Here is a 6,337-nt window from a genome sequence, read left to right on the forward strand (position 1 = left end):
CTTACTTTACTAACTGAGCACCCCTGCATCTCAGCGAATGCTTCGATGGTCTCAACTGCTCACCATTTTTGAGTGACACAAGGGTGATCTGCAGTCTCTGTACAAAGGAGTTAGAAGATCAGGAAGGGGGGCGTGCACAGGTGGGCTGAGGGAGCCCCGCAGGAAGGGGAGGGGAATTGGAGTGAGCTTTCTGTGTTGTCAATGGTAGTGCTCCAACAAGAGCAGTTTTTCCAAAGGAGAGAGAAGCCATGACTAGAAATGTAAAGCAGGATTTGGTGTAATGGGGGCTGAAGAGGGTCCAAGTGACCCGAAGGCCAGTTCCTGGGTTCTCTTAGCAAACAATGACATTGTTATGGGCAGGGCAAGGCAACTTTTCCTGGTTCCCAGTGGCTGGTTGACCTTTCACCCTGAGCCAACCAGGTGTACCTGGGTATCTACATTAAGTTGATGAGCCACAGAGCAAGTGATGGATGTTTCATAGCTAGACAGTTGGACGATGTCATTCTTTTATTGCTATCCCCTGCCTTGTGTGTAGGGTGGGGGTGGGGCGACTGTGTGCATGTGGGTTTGTAGGAATACATGCATTATATGCCTGCATGACTGCGGAGCTACAAGGTTGCCACAAAGTATTGTCAACTCCCTCCCCCAAGACAGGGTTTCTCTGTGTAGTCCTAGGTGTCCTGAAACTCACTCTGTGGAACAGGCTGGCCTTGAACTCCGAGATCCACCTGACTGTGCCTCATAAGTGCTTGGATTAGAAGGTGTACACCACCATGCCTGGCATGGCGTGTCTTCCCTTGATCTTTTTTTTCACATTAGCCTTTTGTACGTGTTAGTAGGCACATATGTTAGTATGTGCAACCATGAAGTTCAGAAGAGAGCACTAGATCCCATGACACTGGAGCCATACATGGGGGTGAGCCAGCTGAGATGGGTACTGAAAGGCAAAGTCAGGTCCTCTGAAAAAGCAGTGGCCATTTATTTAGCCCCTCCACCTTTAGAGGAAGGGACTCTCACTGAGCTGGAACACAGTTACTTGGCCTGGCTGGTCAGTTGATGAGTTCTAGCGATAAGTCTGTCTCCTCTCAGCTTCCAGCATGCCCGGGCTTACAGACATGTTACCACAGCACTGGCTTTTGATGTGTGTGGTAAAGATCCAGCATCCACTTTGCAGACCGAGCTACCTGCCAAACCCCGTGACAGCAATTACCCAACCAGTGCTGAACTTCTCCAGGTGAGAGCCTTGTTGAGGAGAAGGAGCTCAGGACGGCTCAGCTTGGTTCTGAGGGTAGAATAAGCCTACAGGGCACACTAGGAAACCTGGGACATGGGCCATGCAGACGAGCCATTCCAGGAGGAGAAGGAGGACATTAGGGTCACACCGCTATTCTCTTTGTTCTGGAATCAGCAGGACAACGTAGAAACATGTCTATCCCAGACTTAGCCCATCCGTCTAAGCTTCATGTTCTCATTTGCCAGTCAAGCTAATCCTTGAGAACGAAGCTACTATGAGCCTATTACGGTCTCTGTGCACCAGCAATCTAGTTAACACACCATTGCTGATACTGAAAGGTACAGTCAGTCCCACCAGGAGACAAGTAAGCAAGCGAACATCTTCAAAATTACAAACCCTTCCTCCCAGGGTGTTGCAGGGATTAGAGACGTGACTAGAAATTAAGAGATCCAGATAAAGTAACAATTCGATGAAGTCACCCTGTCTTGATTGCTAGCTCAGGGCTGCTTCTAATTTTAATAAGTGCTGACAAGGGACTGGTGCATCTCGAGATCGGGGTTATTCCAAGTGCTATTTCCAGGCCCGGGAACCACTGCTCTGGAGAATCAGGGCTCGGGAGGATGAAGACTGGGACAGTTCACCCACTCTGCATTCTCCCAGGAGCAATGAAGCCAGCCCAGCAGAACTGTAAAGCGCAGAGAACCTACAATCTGTTCCTGCCACTTAGTGATAACCCAATACCTGGACCCGCAATGCGCCGATAAGCACCTGGAACTGCACACAGCGCACGGCTCACCTAAAACCTTCTCTGGGTCTCTGGTTTCAGCTCCCACCCCGACAAGCGTGCGATCAGAGTTGCTGACAAGCAGCAAACTGGAGAGACTTAAATTTCATCTCCTAATGTTCCCACCCACCATCCCTTGCTGGGAATGCCTACCCTCAGGGACCTTAGAAAGATGGCCGGGAGGCTGAGCACAGGAAAAGAGGCTTTACTGGCAGTGCTGGGGGAGTCCAAAAGACCCATTATGCCACCTCTAGAGAGATGCTCCGAGACCTGCTCAGAGCTTCTGAACTGCGGAGGTTGCAATTCCTTGCTACATTCTGAAAAGGGAGCTCTTCTGAGACAGCCGGAGGAACATTCCACGGGCTACCCAGCCACTCCACAGAAGAATAGAATGTGAGGAAGGACTCATGAAGGCCAGATCATGTGTGAGGTCAGCCTCTGCGTGAAGTCTGCTGACCCAGACACTCCTCTCAGTATGGTACCCAGATCAAGCCAACACAACCAATGAAGAGCCAGAGCAGGTCAAAGGTCTTGCTGCAGTGTCCAGGAAACGGGCTAATCTCAGCTGGCCCATCTGAGCAGGACTAACAGACTTACCAGGAATACCTCCAACGAGTCATCTCCAGAAGGAATTTCTGCAGTCTGGGGTCAGCCACCAATTATTGCCTTATTTTTAATTGGTGACTTCAGTCCCGCACTGCCTGAGCCTAGTCCTTGTAATCTGAGGACCTTCCTGGCAAGAGACGTTGACCCAGCATTTTAAAATCGTAAGCAGGCGATCATAGGTTGTCCAGGTTCAGTCAACAGGTTGCTGAGGCTGCTCATGCTCCTGTGGCTCATCATTAACCTGGGGAGCAGAGGCTGACAGGAGTCAGGACACATTGCTCTGCAATACGGTCCTTTGGCATCCGAGAAAGCTGTAGACTGAGGCCATGCTCATTTTCCCTCCCCCTTCTGTCCTGAGAGCTTCATTGCAGAGGTGACCTGCAGAGCGACGTTCTTATCCCTGAACAAACAGGCCTCTCTCCGTCTTCTACACCCAGTCCTTTGTCCTTAATTACATCACAGCCCTTTGTGCAATCGTATGTTTTCCGACTACCACTCTTCATTAAAGCTAGGCACACTTTCTCCATCCACCTGTACGTGGGCGGACATCTTGCCTAGATGCTATTAGCAAGAGTGCAGCGCAAACACAGGTGTGCGGCATCCAGCATCCTCTGGGTACATAGAGGGGCATCCTGGGTCTTATGATAGTTCTACTTTTAGATTTTGTTTTGTTCTGTTTTTTGAGAATCTTCCATTCTTTCTGCAGTGGCTACACTAGTTTATACCCCCCCCCCCGACCCCAAGCAGTGAATAAGGGTTCTTTTTCTCTCAACTCTTAATACCATTTTGTGGGGGATTTTGTGTGTGTGTGTGTGTGTGTGTGTGTGTGTGTCTGTGTGTGTGTCTGTGTGTTTAAATACTGGGTCTCACTCTGTAGCTCTGGCTGGCTTAGAACTGTGTCTGTAAAGCAGGCTGGCCTCAACCTCACAGAGATCTACCTGCCCTCTGCCTCCATTACTGGGATTAAAGGTGTATGTCACCACACCCAGTTTAAAGTAATTTTTTTAATAATGGTAGATATTTTAAAAAATGTTTAGCATCTTAGCTCATCCGAAAAATATAACTTAGAACAACTTTGATATTCTATCTCACCCACGTCAGAAGTTCTAACATCAAGAAAACAAATGGCGTCTGGGTATGCTGGTGTACACCTTTAATCCCAGCATTTAGAAGGCGGAGGCAGGAGGACCTCTGTGATCCTGCTGCAAGGCTAGCCTGGTCAATATAGTGAGTTTCAGGCTAGCCAGGGCTATATACTGAGACCTTGTCTCAAAGAGAGTATGAATCTAATGAAGAGGTATCAGTGTACCCCATTTCCCAGAGGTGAACATTTAAGATAGTCTTTGAGCACAGTTTCCAGTGTATAGAAAGATCAACAGTTTATGTCCAGGCTCACAACACACAATACTGCACGAATCACCTTCCCATTGATCTTAGTCAAAGCCACAGAATCTTCTGGAAACACTTCCCAGAACAGCTAAGGAGACAAACACGCAAGTCGACGCTGATTAACCCATACCAGTCTACACATCATCCAAGCCACTTGGGAAGACCGCAACGGCCTGAGGCTGTGAGGGCAAAGCTGAAAAAATCCTGTCCTCACTGCACCTAGGCATCTGTCCTAGCCAAAGATCATCCTCGTTTCTCTGGGGATTGGCAGCAATTCCTGCCTGGGCTGCCCAGAAGCCAAGCAGCAGCCTCTGACTTGCAATCAGACCAAACCAGCGAAAGCGCACAGCTCTATTTAGAGACCTATATTTGGCTGTTTGTGCTGCTGTGAGAACAGTCTCTGTGGCAGCTTGCTTAATTCTGGGCCCTCCGCTTGGCTCAACGTATCAAATTTCACTGGTTTTTCTCTTCTCTCAGACTTTGGCAGTGCTAGGAGACACAACTGAAAAAAAAATTTTACTGAAGTTTAGCTGCTGAATTCTAGACTGTATTTTCTGATAGATTCGTTTGCATGGTTAGGGACATCCTATTACAAAATGTATCAGGAACGCCATCGAACCATGGTGACATGGTTTATAACCGGGAAGAGAATACAACTCTTTTCACTATTAAAAAGCAGAGCAGAGCAAAGCAAAACAAAACCCCTTTTCTCCAAACAGGAAAGAGTGCTCAAACGGGAAGACTAAAGGGTCACAAGCATGCTTCTCTAGAAATGGAAGAGACACTGAGAAGTATGTTAATGTGGCAAGCTGAGAGGGAGATGAGCATAAGAGTGAAGGAGAGTTTCCTAGACAGTCCTGGGGAAGGGGTCTCTGGGATACGTGAACACTTCCGGTGGAATCCTTCCACTGTTTCCGGGAATCCATCTTTTACTCTCTGAACAAACTTTTACTGAGCACATATTGTTTATAAGCCACCACTCTAGAAGCTGGAGGTAAAACAATGAGCAAAATAAATGGCACTAAGACATTCTCTCCTCTTTCCCCACTCTGCCACAGTTACATGCGATGGGGCATTAATTATATTTATATCTGATTGGGGTATTAATTGTGCTTATATGCGATGGGGTATTAATTATGTTTTTTATCTTGACACTGGGATTATTGATCTTTGTCAGCTCCCTGAAGTCCATTATATATTTTAAAATTTTTCTGTAACAAATTTGAATGTCTTTATTGATCAAAAATATGACTATCAAAGTAAAATATTAGGGCCAGTAAAATAGCTCAAAACTTGATAAAAGCAAAGCTTGCTATGCAAGTTTGATGACCTTGTAGTAGAAGGAGAGCAGCTTCCTGAAAATTGTCCTGTCATCTCCACATGGGCACCACTGCACAAAACCCAGATGGCTAAAAGCCAGCATAAGAAGATGATTAACGGGCTGGAGAGATGACTCAGTGGTTAAGAGCACTGACTGCTCTTCCAGAGCTCCTGCGTTCAATTCCCAGCAACCACATGGTGGCTCACAACCATCTGTAATGGGATCTGATGCCTTCTTCTGGTGTGTCTGAAAACAGCTACAGTGTTCTCATATAAATAAAATAAATACATCTTCAAAAAAGAAAAAAGAAAATGTCTTAATTCTAAAATTTTTCTTTAAAAAAAGTGATTAACAAGACTAGGGCAATATGGCACCATTGTCCAGCTATCCTACTCACGACGGCAAGCCCTAAATACCTTACACAGCTGAAGCACAAGAAAACGATCTTAAATCCTAATCTTATGAAGGCGATTGAGACTTTAAAAAAGAAATGAATAAATCCCATAAAGAAATACAGAAAAATGCAATCAAATGAGTGAAGTAAATGAATAAAACTGTTCAAGACCTGAAAATGGAAATACAAACAATAAAGAAAACACAGACTGAGGGAATCCTGGAGATGGAAAACCTAGGGAAGAGAACGGGAACCACAGATGTAAGAGATAGAAGAGAGATCTCAGATGTAGAAGATACAATAGAAGAAATCAACACATAAGTCAAAGAAAATGTTAAATCTAGAAAGTTTCTGACACAAAACATTCAGGAAATTTGGGACACCATGAAAAGACCAAATCCCAAAATAAGGGGAATAGGAGGAGATAATTCCCAGCTTAAAGGCCCAGAAGATATTTTCAACAAAAGTCATAGAAGAAAATTTCTCTAACTATAAAAAGAAGCTGCCTATAAATGTACAAGCTTACAGAACACCAAATGGATTGGATCAGAAAAGAAAATCCTTCCATCACATAATAATCAAAACACTAAATTTACAGAACAAAGAAAG

This window comes from Micromys minutus, assembly GCF_963924665.1.
Source record: "Micromys minutus genome assembly, chromosome: 20".
Lineage (NCBI taxonomy): Eukaryota > Metazoa > Chordata > Mammalia > Rodentia > Muridae > Micromys > Micromys minutus.